The 22,396-nt window shown below is 42.4% G+C and overlaps 1 protein-coding gene across 8 annotated transcripts in view; it reads left to right on the top strand.

The window, feature by feature from the left end:
* LOC100646705 (protein Wnt-7b) overlaps positions 1–22,396 on the top strand; it is a 117,380-nt gene that overhangs the window by 36,572 nt on the left and 58,412 nt on the right. The window contains exon 7 of one of the 8 annotated variants that reach the window (XR_001098752.3): positions 11,562–11,691. The exons of 5 other annotated variants lie outside the window; for them this stretch is intronic. The gene's annotated coding sequence lies outside the window, so the exon portion shown is untranslated. Of the gene's footprint in view, positions 1–2,728; positions 9,825–11,561; positions 11,692–22,396 lie in introns of those variants that run through there. 2 more of the 8 variants (XR_002307732.2, XR_007224174.1) reach the window with 2 other exon arrangements.

The raw sequence follows: 22,396 nt of genomic DNA on the forward strand, positions 1-22,396 counted from the left end.
AATTTCTAAATATCAGACTCGTCTAGGCTTTGAAAAAAAGCTAAAGAAATTCCATAATATCCGTCGATCTCTCGATCAAACGATACTACAGTCGTTCCCAGTATAACAAGCGTAATAGATTTTGGCGGAACCATAAACGAAATAGCTAATATTCTATCGTAAGCTTGCCCCTTGTAGGTATAATTCGCTTAGGCCTATATTTAAAGTTTTAGCGAGTAGATCGAACGGCAATTCCGTGCAATTATCGAAATCAGTATCTGCAAATTATGGGATCATAAAATACATAGGAATTTATTCTCTGGAAACTTTTTGCGAACGCTGAATCTACCCTGACCTTAATACCTTTTTTTACCCCTTCTTTCCAAATTTTTTTTTCAAATTATTTCCTGACGTAAGGTAGAAATCATGCATCTTTAGCTTCACATTTTTTAAAAACCATACAAATAATTTATTTAATTTCTGTATAAGAAAGTGACATTATTCACGATCGGTTGCAACAAAAAAAAAAAAAAAAAAAAAGAAGATTAGAATCGTTACTTTACACGAGCGACCAAATTAAGATATTAGATATCTTCTATATCTCACGATCGACTACTGCTGTTTAATTTTGAAATCGCTTCAATTAATTAACCGCGAAGGATTGCTTTCCAGAAGAAGTTTAAAACATTTCAGGATATCTATCGATCCCTTTGTTATATCGTACGATCTTAAACGTTGACTCGAACGTTTCAAACTTTCTCCAAAATAAAAATACAAATTCCAAGAAGAATAATATAAATTCAGAGGTGAAATATCGGTTAAATTATCGACGCGCAACCCGTTTTGTCTACAGAGGATTAACAACGCCAACGCAGAAACGTAAGAGCAATTATTTTTGCATACATTTAAATCACCCAATGAACGACGTAACTCACGACCACCCCCGGCAGCCATTGAACGCGATGTTCGTTTCTATAGAACGGATCGCAGTGGGACACGATTCGAACGAGAGGCATCGATGTCGTGGCGGGGCCTGGGCATTAAATTAAGATCCAACGGTGTAAAGTAAGCCCGAGTCGGCCCTCCTGCCGCGAAGAGTAGTAATACCATTCAGTGAGTTCGCTTCGGTAGTAGAGTTCGTGTCTTCATCGTCTATGTCAGTCGCTTGTTGAAAACCGGCGCGCGACTTTTACCGGAACAACGCTACAGATAGACAGAACTCGAGCGAAAGGCTTTGTCCGACGTCCGATTCTGATTGAATTTCGTCCTTTTTTTAATCGTTTATTTTCCGATTTAGTTAATTTTACACAAAGAGATAAAGTCACAAGAAATAAACAAAATACCTTGCTTCAACGTTTATAAACGTATTAAACAACGTTAATAGAGACAACTCGCAAGATGCATTGGCAAACCACTTTTGAACGTTATTCACGACATGAAATATTATTTTCATTTCGTATTCAATAAATGGAAACAAAAAGAAACCACTCTATTTTCCTCGAAATAAACGTTGCAGGCGTCACGCGACTTTTAATCATCGTTACGTATAATAAATTTCCAAGCTGATCAAACTGGTACTCCATTTACAGCATCTCCGTGTATTTCGCGTGAATCTTAATTAATCCCATTGGCGTCGATCGCATAAATATTAATTACACCGCTCGTGAAAGTGTGATGCGTGAGTAATATCCGTTCGTATATTCCTTTGGATTAATTTCTCGTTTTCCATCGGAAGTCTGCATCGTGAAAACAGTACGGCGAAAATTTTATCTCTCTTTTGCGGAGCTTTTACTCGCTTATTTACTCTTTCGCGTTCGTTACGAAAGGTAACTCAAAAATATCTTTCGTTTTTTTTTTTTTTTTTTTTTTAATATCACGAGTTATAGAAATAGTTCGATATACGCGTATTTGTATGATATCGTGAGACGCTGACAATACGTCTGTTAGGTGTCTGTACGTGTCTTGTTTTATCGTACGAAAGTTTTAAGAAAAAACTTGCCACGATATTCTGAATCTGCAAAGGGAAAAAAAGTATGGCGACTGTTCTGTGGTCACTTGTGGTCGCTCTCGAAACGGTAAACCCGGCCGCAAAAAAACTTTCGCGTCATCCTTCACGAAAGCGGCGCGAATTTTCTCAGAGTCTTTGCCGATAAAGATCTTCGAAGAATATACGTGCTAATTAAACGATTACCACTCTCGAATCGGTCGGCAGCGTCTCGTGATATTTTTGATATAAATGGCACGTCGAAGCTGTTACAAGAAAGTTCTTTTAAAGCAGGCAAGAATCTTGCTTGATTATTTTCCAGGGGTAATTGCCTCCGGTAATTTAATTTGACACCGAAAGGAGGACTTTTTGGAAAGTTGTCCAAGTGTCGGAATTAATGCGAGGCTGTTGAATAAATTGAACGTTTCTTTCGAGCAAACACGGAGAAGGGGTGCTTTTTAAAAAGATCAAACGAATTAAGGAGTTAACGAAGATGAAGACTTTAGAATACATTTGATCGACTTTGATCAAACTTTCGATCGTAAGCGAGTAACGTAAATTGACAAACCATTGCATGTATACGTGCCTACAAGAAACTTATACTATTTTCCAACGAAGCGTTTCTTCATTGGATCTTTTATTTTAGAAATGTTTGTAATCGCATAAAATTGATACACAACGCAGAGATTGAAATTTATTATAATCTAATGAATTGCTACATAAATACAATGATAAACACAGTGGCGTATAAAATACTTTTTGTAGCCACTGTATATCGAATTCCGTGCGTCGTCGCCAAAGGTTGTCGCGCCTGGCACAAAAACCGAGGGTATCCAGGGAACTGGAAGACGGCAGCGGGAATCTACGGCGTGTAAGGGATGGAAAGGGGCGATGCTTACGGAAGGAATGGGAGGACGAGTGAAAAAAGTCTCGGCGAAGATCCAATTAAAATAACCAGTGGTCAGCGGACGTCGCCCGAAAGAAGTATAATGAGAGGAGCAAAGAAAGAAGAAGGAAAGGAATAGGGTGAAACGCGGACGAAGGTAAGGAGAAGGACGAGGTGGAGAGACAAAGGGCGAAACGAAACGCGGTCGCGTTTCGAATAAAGGGAATCCCTTTTCCATTTGGCCGACCAGACAGAGACAGAGGGACACAAAGCGCCATTAAAATATCTCTAAGTGACCGGAGAAACTGCTGCCTCGGAACGTTCGGGCATGAAAGATGTCGGCCTAAGACCGCGTCCTCGCGATTCAAATTGATTAAAGAGGACGAAGAATCGAAGCCACTGTGTGCGTTTTGCCACGAGTTTCCAGCGAGTTGAGCGTTTCGGACTACCAGCCGGCTCGATTCTTCTTTTACGTCGACGCTCCGTAAGATCCATTTCGGGGTGTCGAAAATGACGTGACGAAATTTCATATCCTAATAATTTTCTCGTGGAATTTTTTCCGGCCAATTTCCATACGCTCGACACGCGACACGACAGACTTTTATTTGCTCTTTATTAATTTCACGTGCATTTAGTTTATTATTTACTCTGCTAAACTACGTAGACGAATGATTGAATTCCCAAGCACGTTCACCGAATATGGAAGAAATCGATTTCTCGCTATAAAAGAAAATACTCGGCGCTCGCGACAACAACGATCCAGCGCTTATCGAGCGAGGGTTAAACAATGTAAGAAGAAGAAGAAGAAGAAGCGATCCACCGTGTACGTTTCGCCACGAGCTTCGGGCGGGTTAAGAGTTGTGTGCTACCAGCGAGCCGAATTCCTCGCCTCCCTTTCACAATGACGGCTCGCAAGGTCCGTTCCGGGGTGTCGTTTTTATTGGTTCGTTCGCTTGTTTGATGGTTCTTCGCGATAGTATCGCAACGCTGGAATGAGAGCTGTCTTTGAACTTTGTGCAAGCAACGAATCGTGCTCGTCGAAACGGAATGTTTTAGCATGCGTTTTAGGGTTCTTTCCCTCGCGCAAGCTTTTCGTTGCTGTTAGATCGAGATTACATTAGATTCTGATCGCGTTTTTCTCGTTGAATGGTCTTGAGTTCGATCTGTTTTGCTTGAATGGATCAGGGTATCGCGTATGGTTATCTTCCGAATTTAACGCTAATACGCGAGTGCCTATCTATTGTGCGCACTGCTGCGAAACGAAACACATTCGTCTAACAGAATATTTTGAGCAACGCGATACTATTATCGATTGAATCTTTACGTACGAACATTTTGCGTCCATAACGTTCGGCTAGATCTCTTGATTATTACGGTACGAAGCAAAACAATTTGATGAATTTGATTTTTACTCCGCGCTTGTACGTGCGTAATATTGCGATAAACGTTAGCGGTCTGCGAGATCTCCTGTTTGCAGTCTACAGTAATTAAGCGTGAATTAATTACCGTATGGTTTTATTTAAGGCACAAGTTTAAAACTGAAAAAAATACGTTAAATTATAGTTAGGCAAAAAGTAAACTTTAAGTAAGAATCTCAATAAGAACTTAATTTACGAATAGCGGATATTTAATAGCGTGTCTCGAACAGTAAATAATTTTCATTACACGCGATAAACACGATTATCGTATTACAGCAAAAAGTAATACGAAAAATTAATAAATACGTTGAACCCGATGAATATCGCTAGAATGTTCTGCATCGGAAGCGCACTCGGATTCTTCGTGGTTTCAAGGTAAGCGACTCTTTAGAATCGTAGTTAACCCTGGCGAGAGACTCGGCGGTTCAAAAGCGTATGGACGGGACAGCGATTAAACGCGGATCATCGCGTCCGATCGGCAGCTGTTAGAAGCGTGGACAAGAAGAACTTGTAGCAATTTACGATCTCGTATCCGACCGCGTTAATCGTCGCCGAACGACACACTTCGATTCACCAACGATCACGATCTATGTCTTTATTAACCGATCCACGCGCGTACGGACTTCAACGAGGCGAATACGCGTCGAACTCGAAACCGATTCGCCGGTTACGTTCAGAAGCTTAGAGGGCAGACGGTTGTATAGGAGAAGAGAAACGTCGCTGGTCGATAGAGTCAGCGATCGAAAAGATGCGATGGTAGAGATACCAGAGCCAGTTTGAATTGACGTGTCGGCTGCTAATAAATAGGTTTTTTCTTTAGCGGATGTGCTTGAAGAAGGATTGTCGTATTTTCGTTCTCGATCGAAATGACGAGATACGCGGATAATAATTTCAAGCGTGGAAGATGGACGATCGGCTTTAAGAATGAGTTTAAGCCGTTAAGTGGATCATTTCTCAGATAGAATTGCAACCAAAGATTTATACAGGAGACTTAATTTTAGTTAAATTCGTGTCTTCGTTTTCGATCGAGGTATCGAGAGATCGAGAGATCCAGCGTAATAATTTCAAGCGTGCAAGATGAACGAGTAAGTTTAAGAACGAGCTTAAGCATCTGCCGGGTGGTGAATCGTTCCTTAGACGCGAGTAGAGTGGCAAATTTATTCGGGAGACTCGAGTTTAGCAGACTGATTTATACTTTTGTTTCTCGATCCAGGCGTTGAGATAGTCGACGACGTCTAAGTGGAGCATCGAAAAATGCCCCGCTTCTATGAGAAATCCCTCGGATCTTGTAAACCCTAACCGAAGGATAAAAAAGTTACACGCATAAAAAATGGGGAACAACGATACTCGAACGCTTCGATCGAAGATTAATGTCCAGAACGCAAAAGATGGTTATTTACGCTAAATGATATTGAAATAATAATATATAAGTAGCAGGGGGCGATGCGCGCGAACCAAGAGGTCTTAATGAGATTGAAAAGTAAATGGTGTTATTTATAAGATCGGTTACGAAACGGTGTAATTTCGTGATCAAGCTTAAAAGAGAAGCAAATATACGCCGCGTAAAAACCGTTTAACCGTGATTGCTAACGCCGATAGACGGAACATGATCGTGTATAATTAAACGACGATCGCGAACCGATTCTTAGCGAGAACGAGGTACGCGCAGATTGTACCCTTCGCCTGAAATTACTATGAAAAGAGAAGAAAATACGGAGAATAAAGGTTGAAAAAACTGTGATAGGCGGGGGGGGGGGGGTTAGTGTATATACAATGTAGCACAAAGAATCCAACGCGAAGCTGTATCGTCGTTGAAAATCAGGGGTTTCGTTGAAATAAAAATTAACCGAGAAAAATGAAACAGAGATGAAAACGAAAGCGAAGCAAAAACAAGCAAGCTGATAATTTAATCGATGGCTTTTGACGACGTTTTACGGTGAAAACCGTTCAAAATTAATTGCAACCAGCCTGTCGATTTTTACAAATATTTGGAAACAAGGTCGAGTTAAATATCATTATCGATGATTAATAAAGGGAGAAAAATCCTGACTATCTCAAGAGGTAAATTATGTTTATCTGAAAAACTGCTCAATCATCGATAACTATAAAATTAAATTTATAGCCTATCTTGGGTAATCGAATGTGCAAAGTAGTATATCAGAGACGTTAAATATTTTTAAAACATAAAATACCATTGAATAAACTCCGAGCGATACGTCGTAAAGTGCGATAATGTTGTGTTTCATTTACGTATTTACTTCCTTTTTACGATCTTTTTCTGTTCGACGTATTTGCTTCTTAAATATTTAAAACGTTACAAAAGTAAAGGAACATACGACACGAACATACATCGCTACGATTATAATGAAAATCAATTTTAACGAGATCGTACAATTTTGTCAAGTTCTCGCCACGGAAATACGAAAGCAGCCATTCAATTATGCTCTATTTGCGAACCTAAAAAGAAGATAACTCGAAGATTCAAAGATCTGGAAACAAAATGATCCGAAGCTTGAAATATCGAAAGATAAAATAGTTGAAGGCTGAAAATACCTAAAAATAAAATAATTTAGTTTAAAAGGGTAATATAAATGAAACAAATAATTTAAATTTTCAACCGCTTTAAACGCGTCTCTAAATATTCGCGGAAGATTACGCGCACGCTTCAGAGTGGAACCAGTTTGAACGACGAATGAATTTATTATGCGTTAAAAGGAAAAAAGTAGCGCAATTTTTTCTTCGAGAGGAAAGGACGTCAGCTGATCGCGCAGCATCGGTGCGATGGACGGAGACAAAAGTCGCCTTAACGTATTCAAGCGGCTCTGCTCTCTGACTAGCAGTCTGCTTATCCTAATTATTATCCTCGCTGAAGAATGCTTGCGCGTCTACGTAATCGCTATAATCTTCGCTCTCGTTATAATTATCACCGTCCATTACGACAGATTCTATCGGATGCTCGGGCGACCGTCGATGAAACGCGACTGTCTAGTCGACCGCCAAATCTAATTAACTTTATGCCAATTATGCAGGCATTATTTTTTACATAGACGATTGTTCCGTATATTTTTTATTTCTTTAGTTTTTATTTTCAACGTTTTCGTAATTATGCTTTTCTTAAAATCCCTTAAATACCGCCAACACCCGACATACTAGGATCTGTCGTAGTATCTACTAATTAATCGATATAATCCACTGAAGTCTATGTATTTCACTCCTAATATGCAAAATATATTTGTAAATTAAATAAATATCGACGAGCAGAACGAACGAAAAGATGAAAATTTGTCAACACGAATAATCGAATGGTCACGGTTGCTTCGCACTTGCCACACTTTCCCGAAGAGATCCTCTTGGATCGTGTTACTTCTCATCCGCTATTCGTGCCGTTCGAGGTTTCTGTTTTCCGGCGTTCTCATCGTGTATCCCTCTGTCGTACGAACGAACGCACACATAGGAGCAGTTGAATGAGGGAAGCCGTTCGATAAATCTTCAGGCGCCAGGGTTGAAATTTTCGCCACCTCTCCGCTTGTCAGGACCTTTCTACAAAGATATTTTCGGTATTGCCTGGCCGAAGATCAGATCCTAAAGATACCTGGCTTAACGAGCTCTTTCGTTCGTAGAAAGAACGCTTCTTCCATTTCCCTGTCATCCATAAAATAATGTTAATTTGTGGCCCGATATGTACACACCTCCGGTCGGATAATTAACGAGTCTGCCTCCATTTCTAGCCGATCGAATATTTTTTCCTTCGTATCCTAGCGAACCCGTGGTTACCGTGAATTAGGACGATTTCCAGGTGTTCGAAAGGATCTATACAGGCAATTATCGTAGCAGTATCTCGGTTAATCGAGGCTTGTATTTATCGGAAAGACATCTTCCTCGGTGACAAATTTATTTCATTTTATTACGTCCTCTTGTGCCTGCTCAAACAGCGGTCGACTCTACTTTTTGAAAGCTTTGAAACTTTAGCATCGAAGCGCTTGATCGATGGCTTCTCTTACATAATTTCGTCCATTTCCTTTGCTTCTTGTTTCGTGCAGTTAACCGGCTTGGCGAATGAACGGCTTATATACACGTGTATCGCGCGTTAAGAATCCGTTCGTTCGAAACATTCGAAGAGATCGAAACGCTGCGTTAGCTAATATCGTCGTATGATTATCGAAAATGATAAAAAGTTACAAGTTACGAATTAAAAATGTCTATCGCGCAAAAATATTAATACAATTTTATGAACGAATAGTAATCGGAAGATTCGTAATCTATAAAATTTGCTTATAGAATACCAATCCGTAATTATTAGTTTCGTTTTATCCTGTATCAATCCTGTGCCAGTCCTGTGCCTTGCATAACGCTTTGAAATCATTCACTCGCGTAACCCACACCAAAACAACCTGCCATAAACGTCTCAGCTACTACTTCCCATCTACTTCAACACCAAAATCATAACTCTGAAACTATCGAGCGAACGCCAGTGTTCGAGGTGACGCGTAATCTGCTCCTCTAAGCCGTCGAGGAATAAACTTGCACGGTAGATAAAACAGCCTCTTAACATCCTGTTTCGCGCTGTGCCCTCTGTTCGCGCAGAATCTATCGAGGGCTACCAAAGAAAAATATCGACCACTTAATTTCGCAGACGATAGGCAACCGATAGGCGGTCTGCGCCGGTGTTATCAGAGTAATTAGTGACACCTGTACTATCTGGCTGGCGAGTCGGCGACGATACCGAGCTGTGAAAAATATTGAAAGTTCGCCCACGAGGATCCTTTCAGCCGACGAGGATCTCTGGTTCTCCGGCGTTTCGTTTCTCTCCTGGATTTCGTTCTCTCTCTCTCTCTCTCTCTCTTTCTCTCTCTCGATATCAAAAGTCCCTGAATGGTAACGTTTAATTACACTTAATGACACCGCTGCTAGTGGCGTGAAACTGTTGGATAAAACGCGTGTCGCGAGCTGGGAGGCGCTACCGATGATTTACGGGCCCGATAATTTCATCGTTACGCGCCGAAACAACCTTAGCTGACCGAAGCGGATCCGCGACGAGGCGTCATTTTTCGAGCAACGCAAGCTCTCTCGTTTTTTGGAACGGAGTTTGGCCTGCTTGGAAGGTGGAAAGCGAAGATGGAGTTATCGAGTCTGCACAGCCCATTATCGTAAATGTCACAGGTTATCTTTCTCTGAACTGCACCCTTTCGTATTTTAAAGACAATCGCTATTATCCTTTCGAACGAAACAGAGAGAAATACTCATCTCTGTTTTTAATCCCATCTATCATACGATAAGACTCTCGTTATTCGACATACAAATTGCTTTTTTAAATGTTTTTACCTTGGTACCGTACTTTGATCGCTTGTAATCGAATCCATTTTAATATAGCGACTATTAACACGGGGTATTTTGGATATAGCGCAACATATATAGAACATAATCGCATATGAACGTATTATATATTCTGTAGTATGGTGGACGAAAGGCCTAAGAGATATCGGGTGAACCATAAACGATGTGGAGAAAGCCCAAGTGCCGACAGGCCCATCGACGTATCGTCGGCCCTTCGATCAAACAGTTACGCGGAAAAAAGGCCTACGTGATCCTGGCCACGAACGGTTGCGGAACACGTGCGTGGTGGGGCTATGAGAAAAAACAAAGGGATGCTAAGGGAGAAAGACGAATTAACAGTCGGTGTGAGTTGAGAAGTCAGAGAGTGTGAATTGCGTTGTCGAGAGCGTGGTCCGCGCGAAACAGAGCGTTGGAACCGTGGTGACGAGAGTCGTAAAACTATTTAGTTGTCTTAATTATAGCACGTTATTGTATTTAGTTCAATATCAAATAAATGATAAATAAAAATCCTACAATTCTATAATGTATGTATGATAATAATATATAATATTCAAAAGGCAACAATTTACAACATAATCTACTACTTCCCTTCAAATAGAATTATGTTCTCGGAATAATATCAAAAATAATAATATCGAAATAAATGATCCGACCGTAGAGTCATATATCGAATCATATAGAATGGTACAGAGCCAACGCGCAACTTTATCTACGTAGGAAAAGTGGACAAAATTCCATACGTTACTCTCGAAGAATCCGTTAGTTTCCAAAGAACCAACCGCGAGACGCGCAATTATTTTTTTCCATCGCATCGTACTCTTGACCCGTGCTACGCGGCCTAGCAGCAGTTTGTTCTATTTATCCACCTCTGACCGGTTCGTTCTCATTCTCTCGCTCTTGGGTGCTGCTCAGCTGCTCGCACGTTTTCCCGGTGCACGGCTCGCATTGTCCGGTAAAACCGTATTTTCGGCCCCTGCTACAGGACTTTAACGAGCTGATCGCTATCAAGACTCACCGAGTTATTCACATGAGTCATTTCTACGGAACGGACTGGACCGTCTGTCCGTCTGCGTGTTGTTCTCGTGGAACGTTGCACGAATTAATAATCGTCGCCAAGCTGCATTCCACGGCAGAATGATTAATCTTAAATTAATCGTGCCCCGTTATTTCTTCGATCTTTTTGTGTCGTATTTTACGTGGCAAAAAGTGGATCGAAGATTTAACCGAGACGAAAGAGAAGATTTTATCGGACGAGCATGAATTTTTATTTGCGTAGAATAGATCCGCTTATCTGGCTAATAATCTGTAAAAATACGACGTTACAGATACACGGTATCGAGCGTAAAATGGTTAAGATCAGTATTCAAAGTATTACGATAATCAAAAAGCAAAAACGATATCAAGAAAAATGTCAATCAATATCGAGTATAAGAGCGCGACAATCGGAAGGTAACGGTGCAATAAACAAATCCCGATAACGTTGATCGAAACATTTTTTTAAACATCGTTCGAGAATCGTACAGAAAGAAAAATCCACATAGTCAAAGTTTCTCGCGCGCGACTCTACGTCTCCTATAAAAATGCAAATTTCGTACATGTCGTGGTCGGAGCGGCGATCAATGAGAGCCATGAATCGCGCGCTAAACGCTCGATTACATCGGGAATACACAGAAAGTCGGCCGAGTGTATAAATCCAACTGGCTCGGCCGGCCAGTACGTACGTTAAGCGTAATTTATTCCATATATGATATACACACTGAACGCGCTGTGCTCTGCACACGATTCTCCTCCTCTCTTTTCTTCTCCCTTCCCCTCCTTTCTCGCCCTCCCTTTTTCGTTTCCTTTGATACCAGCCTGTTCGCAGCAGAACGAGGCCGCGATCTTCTTGGGACCTTCTCTCGTGAACGCGTGTAACGCGATGGTACACGGGATTTATGGGAATATTTATGCGTATTTATAGGGCGTGGAATCGTCGATGTCCGCCGACGTGGCTACACGGGACCCTGTTCCACGGGCTATGGTCTACCGCGTGGACACGCGGACCCGGATCGGCCCAGCCTCCGTAGTCCTCGCCGAATTTATAACGCGCCACGAATAGTTCCGTGTTCCACGCGGCCGCTCTTCTCACGCTTCGCGCCACCCGGACACGGCCACCACCGTGGTACACGTGTTTGCGTGTCGACCTCACCGAGTAGCCCCGGTTTCCACAACTTTCTGATCGACCATCTACCGAGCAGAGACCATCTTAGGTATGATGTACCGTCCACCATTGATCTTCCTCGACCGTGGATTCGTGAGGTCCAGGTTTCAGAGTTCCGAGTCTATCGGAGAAGGATGCCGACCTTTTTGGAAGAATTCGTATCGTTACGTAGCTGCTAGGAGGATTTATACGCATAGCTATCTGGAAAGATCGTCGCGTATTTTTATTTTAAATAAGAAGCACGGAACGTTAGCCGAAACCGCGTGAACCCGAACCAAACCCATTTTGAACCGAACCGAAGAAATTTTGCCTCGTCTGGAACGAGACTCGCGACAACCAACTAACTGACGGATCAACGGATTGCCGGCTATTATTATGCCCTGACAGGAACACCGTCGATGTCTTAAGCAGCCCGTGTACCCTGAACGTTACACCGCCGCTTTTACGTAGAGTCAGATTTATTCTCGCGCGAGTTTCGTGGAACTCGCTGATAATATGGCGGTTATTTATTAAAATTGGCTCGATGACGAATGCGGCGGCGACGTAATATGCGGGACAGCGAATAAAACACGGTAGCACGAGCCTTCTTATAGGTGTACTCGTGTACAGTAGGTGGAAATGATACAGCGAGGTCGTAAAGTTGGTCGATAAAGTTAATTTACAATTTTCCACCACTGCAAGTGTAATAGGATTATTCGAGGCAAGTAAGCTTCCACGTATTTACATCGAACTTTGCACTTTGCACGGGATGATCAAATTGAAATTTTATTAAACGGTACTTTTACGATGGACGGTACTTATACGTCAATTTCGGTCGATTAAACGTAGCGCCTTTAATCGCACAATTAACAGATACGCCTGTAGCAATTTTGCGACAAAATGAATATTTCGCCAAAGAAAATGGAAACGTATCGAACAGAAATTAGAGACGTTCGATTATTCTTTGGTCCGTCCGAAGAAAGACAAACGCTAATTAACGCTTTATTTTACGAGCTCGTTACGTCGCCTCCACCTATTATACAGAGCACGAGGAAAGGCGTGATTTTAACGAACCGCTTAAATCAAAGCGTTCCGATGGCCGTGGAGACATTATACGCGGTTAAATTATGCCGATTCGAATTGGCTGGCGGATTCGTGACTGTCCTTTATCGTTCTCGGACGAGCACGCGTGGGCAGGCTGAAAGATCACCCGGAGAAAGCGAAAGCTCTCGGGACACGTGGAAACGCGTGTCTGCACGATTTTTTAAACCGGACACCCGCTCCTGTGGTCTCGTTACGACGAATATCGATGATTGCCGGCTCCGGTACTGTCGTCCTTCGCATAGAAAGGAGCGAGTGCACGTACAAAAAGCACAGAGTAAATGTACGTAATTTGCAACGCGATTATTTGCAAGCCTAGCCGAACGAATCGATTAGAAAGAAATTGAGATTTATTATCGCGGAAACTAACACGCAAGAGTTATCTACGTGGAAAGAACTAATTGTGCGAGACTGCGGAAAGAATGAATTATACCATCGCTATAGAGAATGCATAGTCGTTTACGGTGTCGTAAATAATTTTTCTATCGAATCGATACTTCTAAGGGCTCGATCCACTGAAACACAGCGAGCGAACAAACAAAAAAGTAAACAAATTAGCGTTCTAAGTGGCTTCTTGGAAGCTTAGTAAGCTCATTCTTGTACGTTGGTATCAATTACAGCTTGCTCCTCCCCCATTAAGCCTCGTCGAACCCCACAGACTTCCTTAAGGCAGCGATATCGATGATCAGAAATCTTACCGCATTAAAGTATTTTATACGATAATAAATAGACTGCGTGCGAAAAAGTAGATATTACATTCTGTGGAGCGTGTTAAGCCGCAACTGCACGCTCATTTCCCCTTTTCTTGGCCGCAACATATGCCAACAACGAGCTACACAGTTCCCATACGGCGCAGCCACTTACGTCCCATAATGTTCCGAGTTAATAGTCAGATCAGTCGCGATAAATTCGCATTAACTTCTTTTCCCCCTGCGGCATTATCCACGTGCTCCAACCTCCGATGATAAAGCTAAGTTATTATACCTTGAACGTAACGTTGATTCATACCGATTAAATTTGTAAAAACCAGCGCGCCTAACGCGATAGACTGTAAACTGTCGGTTAATCCCGTCGATGTTCGTTAAACGACTCGCTTCTGACAAGTTCGAGGAAGTCGTGGATTTTAAATCGTTTTATGTTATGCGAATACTCGATCGAGGGAGGAGAGCAGCCGAAGAAGGTAAATAAGTTTTTGGCAATTTTATGGAAACGGAAGAAGTAACAAGGATGTAATACGACTTTTTTTTTTTTAATCAAAAAAATCGGCGTACAACTACTCGATGCCGATTACATCGCACAGCCTAAAACAATCGAATCGCACCGTAGAACCGTACTTGACCGTTGATTCGACTTTGACCAAAGCGTGCTATAGAGCCTCGCTCGACGTCTCCATTCGATTCTCGTCAGTTGGGTCGATTAGCGCAAACGACGCGTTGAAGATAAACTCATCGGACGGAACACCTTGGGAATATCCTTTAAATTATCGGGTCCCGCGGAAACGTAGCGGTTGGTGGCGGCGAGCCGCGCAATTTCCATTATGCAAATGAAAATACGGTGGAACGTCGGCGCGAGGTTCGGTCGATCTTCGGCGATGATCAACATCGTGGGTGGCCGCTGGCTGATCCACCGGTAGCTCGGCTCGGTCGTCCAAGCTACCAAGCGCGCCTCTCTTTTTCTCTCTCCCTTTCTCTCTTTCCTTCTCTTACCGTCTTTATTTCGCTGTATTCTCTAACCTCTTTCTCTTCCTCTTTCTCCCGTCTTCTTCTCTTCTCACCTTATTCCCTCCATGTTTTTCGTTCTCCACGGCTGACAGACGAATGAACGCAACGAACGGGATGGAACGGACAAGCGGCCAGCCTACGTGCGTGTAATTATCCTGTCAATGCGTCGGATTTTCAAGCCTCTCGTCGTCCTCGCGCGATACGCCCCGCTTCGATTGAGAAATCTCCTCTCTGTTGACGTACCGCCTCGCGTAGCACGCGATCCAACGCGGAACCAGCACGGAAATATGCAAATTCGAGCCTCGATTTCGTGACGTCTCGCGCGTTTCATCCGTACGCCACCTCCACGATTCAGGCTGATTACGTTTTCTGCGATTAATTCCACGAGGAATGGCATGGGTATAGGTATCGAGCTATAGGTGTGGGTTTCGCTCTTTTTTCCTTTTTGCTTTCTTTCTTTTATTCCGTCGCTTGGTTTGAATTTTCTTATTGCCGGGCAAAAGAGACAAGGATCGTCCTTCGATAAAAAGAAAAGATCGTAAAATATAGAGAAACGGTGGTACTTTTCCGATAGAATTCGAATATCTGGTACGAAAAGAAGCATCTGTCGACAATGTCTTGCTAGTCGCAGCATTTTAGACTTCGAAGTTTTTCGAGAGCGAGGGAAACCGTGGCTCTAACGTTAAATACAAAGACCACGGGAAAAGAACACGCTATCAGTCACGGGTTCGTATCTTATTGAACGTCTCGAAAATATCGACAGCTTGTATCCAAGAAACTTGTACCTCTTAACCAAAAAAATTGTTCTTCCTATCTTACCTACCAACTGACATCGAAATCGAAAAATCAACGATACTGGCTGCCAAAACCGAGTATCGTTGGCTTCGTTATTTCGCGCTGTATGATTGTGCGATAATTAATTTAAAAAAAGAGAGAGAGAGAGAGAAAAGAGCAGCGTTATACCCGCTGTCAGTGAAAAGGAACAATTTTTTGGATGATTCGTAGAAGAGAAATTCCTTCTGGTTGCGATAAAAGCGAGTAATTATGCGCGATGAGGGTCTGGACGCGAAATAAGCGGTCGCTGGAAGAGTCATCTCATCGGTCTCGAGGCCCTTCGAGGTGCAGTAATCACGTTGTGCGATTAACTCTCTGGCTGTGGCGCAAGATATTTTTATTGCTTTTGCCGCAAAGTGATTGTTTACGATGGAAAAATGAACCCCTTTAGCGAGAGTCGTCTAGGCGCGTTGGCTCTCGGTACGTGGAAATTATTTGCGCCTTGAGCGAGTCGTACGGTGAAGAAGAAATTAGTAAGCCAAAGGTACGTATCGATGAAGTTTTTCAATGCGCGCGTGCAAACGTTCTTTCGAATAAAATCGAACCCGACGATACATCAGGTTGGCCCTAACGTAGCGTCGAAGGAACGCGCGATTGCTATAGCGTTTCACGGTGGGATCGTGATCGATCGATCGAGATCGACCGACAGGCTTGTAAGTTATCTTGTTTGCAGGCCGTCGATGCTCGTAATTATCTTGGCTCCGGTGCTGTTCTTTAATAGAAATTTATTCTCAAAGTGTGTCCGTGGTTTCGTCGAGTGGTGACGAGATATTAACGCGTTGCGACGGCGTATACTCGATCGCGTGCGAGGAACGTAACGAAACATTAAAGTGCGACTTGTTAACATTATGTTTCTCTGCGTTCCAACGATATGTGGCAACGTTTGAAATGATAAATGATCCTTCCTACGATGCATCGCGCGTCATCTTTTCTGTTTCTCCTTCCAGTAGAGTGTAGCGAGAAAGGTGTGCGCATACCCGTAGGGCAAAACTAATCGGGTATTTCGACATTTTAGAGAAATCCTATTTTCCTTGGTAGCCAGGTCCGACTAACCGAGATGTTCTCGAACATTTCTAAAATAAATAACAGTTTACTCGCATCTTTTACACGCTAGTATAGATACATTTGAATTTACAGTGTAGCGTACATAACTGGCACGTTGGAAAACGTTTTACCTCTGTTGCCAAATGTCATCGGTATGCGTGTCAGGATTAAGATTCGCCAACTATGGAAAAAGACAGTGGCCGTAGAAAACGTAAAATGTGTTTCGTTGTAGCTTTGAATCTGCGTTTCGATTAAACGACGAAACACGTTAAAAGTTTATTTCGATTACCTACGAATCGATTATCTAACGAATATTATCTTCTTCCTTAATCGCTTGAAAGATGTCTAGTAGTTTAGTCAGAGACTCTTTCTTCGTGCTCTCTCTCGTTTTACCGATACAAGAGAGATACGTAAGTACTCTTCGATATTCAATTTGCCTGCGTTTTCCTCGGTATTCTTCGATGATAAATGCGATAATTTATACCGAAATCAATGGGAATCGAAGTTTATCGATCGTATAGGAACAAGGGGCAAAAGGAACAGCGTAATGACTATTTATCTTGTTGCAGCTTTTGTAGACGATTAGAGACGCTATAAATCTGCATGCGCGTGTTAGCACAATCATCGTGCTATCCTGAATCGGTACCACTCGCATGAAACATTATTCTCGAGCGTGACCAGACCGGTAATACCTCGTGGGTACTAATCCGAAGCCGCGGTGCAACGTGCATCTAAACCGATGCTGTTCGTGTGTCACATATCTCATGAAACTTTGCTTCCCTTCGCGTTATCGGTAAGACGTAAAACTTAACACGTCCTGGCAAGTAACGATATATGTCACAGATAATTTTGATCGCAGCGATGATATTTACATACCGTGCATATTTACCTACAGAGTGATGACATTATACGTATTCGCATATTCCAGCACTTGTTCCAACGTTGTTAAAGAAACTTTTATTCTACGAGTTTTCGTAGCTACAGTTTGATACGACCGTTTGAATTAAAATTACTATTACTAATTACTATTACTATTTACTACGATACCGCTATCGTTGCCGTGTAATTATGTCATCCGGTGCTGAGAATGACCCACGCGAATTACGATAAAAGAAATCTAATTTAAAACCAGACTGGAATTTCAAAATACATTTGCATGCAAAGATCCTCTTAACGTAAAAACATGTCCCCTTTTCTCTCCTACATCAGCGATATCACCGAGCTACTACTATAGATGTAACGCGATATTATAAAACAATCGAAACTCGCTATCTACAATGCGATCTAATATCTATCGAACCATGAAAAATCACCGTCCCCGATGTTACGCGATAAAACTATTAAAATTACCAAAAAAAAAAAAAAAAAAAAAAACGACTATGAAATATCGTTGACGATATATGCCTACTCCGTCCACGTATAATCCCATACCGCGTCAGCGAGGTATTAACGGAAAAGCCAAGGAACCTTGGCCCTTATCCCGATCCGACTCGAATCGGTTCACCGACATAATTCAAGCAGCGACATAAATCAGCCTAACTCTCCGGCTAACGTCCAAACGAACCATGAACGAAGCTGGCGAACAAGCGTCTCACGGTTACCTCGTGGCGAATCGAGGCAAGGTAGAAACGATATTCTCGATCGTCTCGTCATCGGGATGGCTGGCTGGCTGGCTGGCTGGCTGGCTGGCTGGCGGGCAGACACCGAGCCAGACAGACCGCGAAATCGTTCCATTGAGGCGTTTAATCGACGAAACGATCCCGTGAAGACGATGGTCTTTTCCTGACCACGTAAGCACAGGCGCCTCTCGCGTTAATACCAGGGGGACGAAGCCGGGGAACCGGTACTTAAACGCGCGTCTATGATATGATAATGCGCGGCAAGCCAACCGAGGATTATGCACGTCGGTTCATGTATGATAATTTGGCGAGACAAAGCCACATTGTCGGAGCATAAATTGAATCGGTACCCTCTCTTCCTCTCGATGCCACCCATCCACCCACCCACCCCCACCTATGACCGATATAAAGAAACGCCCATCCGGGAGGGGAGCACGCACTTTGCAGAGTCTTTTCAACGCTCCAAGGTCTCTTCGGTTCTCTTTCTTTCGCCTCTCTGCGCTACTTTTCTCTCGTTCTCTCCTCCGTTGCCGCATTCGTTCGTAATTTGTTCTTTCTTCGATACGGAGAGAACGCTTGGCACAATATTTCCCGAACAGTCTTATCGTCCTTTTCGAAAGGAATATTTTGACAACGTTTCGTTTTATCTTTTATCTTTTCGCACTCGCTTTCGAAACTTTGTCTTTCAGTGCTGGCACGTTGAAATTCGCTTGCAATATCTTTTTCCGCAATTTTTTTACGAGTAATAATAATTTTAATGTTTAACCTTTAAGATCGTAAAATCGATCTACGAAACGTAAGAGGTCGGAGAGGAAAAAATTGATGCTCGGAGAAAGGAAATGGTTCTCTCGTGATTTATCGATTCCCATAGAATGTGAGTAAACCGGGCAACCTTTGCTGAACTATCGAAGCAGCGTATAAATAGAGACCCAGAAGAAAACGCGAATCAGCTGCGTTTCGGACGCTCTGGGGCACTGGGTCTTTGAAGAGGGTCTCGCAGAGCATCGGTGATGATTCACGAGGCTCGCGCGAATACCTTGCTTTTCCCGGTCGAATCTTTGAGAGCTTATAAAAGCGTACCATCTAAAGGAGGAAACGAATCGGAGAGCCATTTAAGTTGAGCAATAATACTACCGTAAAGGCAGTTGGCAGCAATTTGTAAAGGTAAAGGTAGCTAAAGCTAATTCGTATAATTACAAATCGTATTTGTTCGATAATTTGATTTCGCCAACTCCGATAAAAACCCTACAAAAGCAAACAAACCTGCGAAAAAAGAATTCTCAGAAATCTATACTCATGGTCCGATTAAAATTCGACGAATCGCTTACAAGATAAGAAATTTCCTATAAAAATGCACAAAGATGCACGATTTATTAATTACTAATCGAAATACGCGACTCTGATCCAAGAAGATGTTCTAAATACCTCGAGAGCAACTTTCCGAAGTATCGTAATTTACAGATCGCCCGAAGCGTGATCCGGGGGCGTGTCGGACGTTATTGTGGCCGCGCGATTTCCGACGTAAATTTCCAAACCCGTTCCTCGTGCTAATCCACGAAATTATATTTCAGCTATGGCGCGTCGCGTTGGCTGGGCCAACCGTGACAAAGCTCGTCTCATATTTTTGCCGATTAACCCTCTTTCGCCCGGTTGATGCTAAGTTATGAATTTCCGGCGAACGCTCGCGACATCTTGCGCGCTAAGCGAGTAGGAGTGTTGTACGTCCTTTGTAGATTTCTCTATTCCAGCCTCCGATTCACCTTTCCCCTCTGATTAGCGATCGGATTTAGGAGACGCGTGGGCGGACCCCACGATTCGCGTTAATAATAGAAAAAGTCGCTTATGCCATTTATGGCATTATGTCATTATTCGATGCATCTAATTATGCAACTGGCGGAGTAGGTTCTTAGGTTCTTAGTAGGAATTAACGAGCTTTTTTATTCGTCTGTTTTGTGTGGAGTTAGTCGCGCAATGTAATATACGAGTTTTAAAGGTTGGCTTTATGGTTAATTTATACTCGATTCAGTTGATTTTTGGACGACTTGAGACGTGCACAGAAGTCTATATCTTTGTAGTGACTAATCGTGAAACGTATTACGTAACGTGTTTTAGCGATGCTAGGGTCGGTCGTAAATTTTGCTTCCGTGCGTATCATCGTATTTTAATCGAGAATCATGACGATATCGCTTAATCGACTCTATAGTTTTACGCATAGAACATATAGTATTAAGTATATAGTTATGCATAACGAAGAATCGCCATATTCGACTTTGTTGGAAAGATAAAAACTTGATATATACATTTTTATGAAACGAACGAGCGTTGCATAGAAACTGGACAAAAATTTCTTGTGTACGTATTTTATCGTCGTAACGATGTAGATCGAGAATATAGAACGTAAGTTGTTCCAGGATTATGATACTAGAAAGTGGATTATTATAAAATTTATCGTTACGTTGCAAACAAAAAATTTATTTCTTTCCTCTTTATACGCGCATTTTCTTTCGTTTGATAAAGACATCTATATAATTACACGTATTTAATAACTTTCCTCTATTACGCTGATAGAAAAATCATTAACATACACGTAGTTAGTCGTATAATTACAAAGTACCGCCTGTTGATTAGAAACTAAAATTATCAATGTTCCTTAATAACATACTGAACCAATGCGATCGATCCTAACCATTATACGGTCAAACGTTTCGTCTCGATTACGTCCCATCTTTCATCTCGAGTACTTGATCGTTTCGATCAAACTGTAATAAAAACCAACTAATCGGACGCTCCGCATCGACGTATAGGAATATTCTATTACACTGTCTGCTGATCGCTTTTCTTACGAAGAGATCCGCGTACGTAAAACTATATAAGCTTCCCAAAAAATTGTAAGAAATTTATTAGTAAGTAATTCGATAATCGTTGAAACGCGGGATCTTTAAGTATTGGAACAAACGGATAGTTTGTTTTCTTTCTTTATCTTTCTATCGATCCTGCGATGGGAGACTCGATCGTAGCGGTATTGCGTATATCGGACGAAATCTGAAAGATCAACGAGGATCGTGCTACGAGATTCGCGAACAAAAAGCTACGATGAGAGAAAAAGATCGGCGAAGGAACGAGGGGCGGAGAGGAAAGGAAAATACAAAGAAAAAGTAGAATTAGACTTTCAAATACGTCGCTGTTCGGCGTGGACCACCTTCGTACGTTCGCATAATCGTGGCCGACCGCAGAAAGCGAGCAGAGAACCGCGGCCTGCGGCGGATGACGAATGTCCCGATGACCGGCCGCTGCCGAAAAATTAGCATAATTCCCGTGTTAACATTTAACCTGGTCGACCCCGAAATTTCGAAATTGGACGAGGTCTACGTGCGTGGGAATCCGTGGCCCGCGTTCCATGCGGGATGAAGGATAACCCCCTCGCGATACCAAGATAATATCGCGAATTTATGCGAACCGCTTCCTTTCTCTGGGACCAGTTATGTACCGGGTCCACGGTTTGTTCGTGGAACGTCAGCTTCACCTGTTCACCCGGCTTTCCACCTCCTTCGACTTTTGGTCCTACGCTCCTCCTGCATACTACGCCGATGTGTTTTATTGCTTTCACTGCGTCTGTTTTCTGCGACAGGTTTGAATTTTAATCTCGGAGCAAAGGAAAGATAAAGATATTCCTTTCTGAGAAATGGTTTAGAGGGGATTTTGGAGAAAATCATTGAATTATTTTACTGGCCAGTTTAAGTTGACGTCCGAGCTGGATTTTATGAATCCGTTCTTTCAATGGCCGATTCGTAATTTTCTTGGCCGTGTGTCAGCTATTTGAATAATTGAATCTACAAAGACGATGTAATTTTCAGATGTATGCACGTTTTGGAATTCCGGACGTACGTATTTTCTGTAACGACGCTTTTACGTCCTCTTGTTGTACGTCCCGCGTTTTTTCGCTTATGGGAAAGAATACAATACGAATACAATACGAAAGAGATCGACCAACTAATAAAATTACGAGACGAAACGTGTCTGACTAATCTGCGTAATTGATCGTCGAAGCCTACGCCTCTTCGTCGAAAGAAACGCTTTTAAATCATCGGCCTTTTCACGCCATAAGGAACAGAACATTCGATATTTCAGCGATTAGACTCATTTTTCTTCTATTCTTCGACACCCACCGTAACTCGCAGACTCTGTAGGCCATGATCGACAGGCCATTCGAGACGGTGACAACCTGGAGGAAGAATCGTGGAAACGCAGCCGGTGCAAAATATCTCACCTGGTGGGGGAGAAAGCGAGCGAAACGTTT

This window comes from Bombus terrestris, chromosome 5, assembly GCF_910591885.1.
Source record: "Bombus terrestris chromosome 5, iyBomTerr1.2, whole genome shotgun sequence".
NCBI classification, from domain to species: Eukaryota; Metazoa; Arthropoda; class Insecta; order Hymenoptera; family Apidae; genus Bombus; species Bombus terrestris.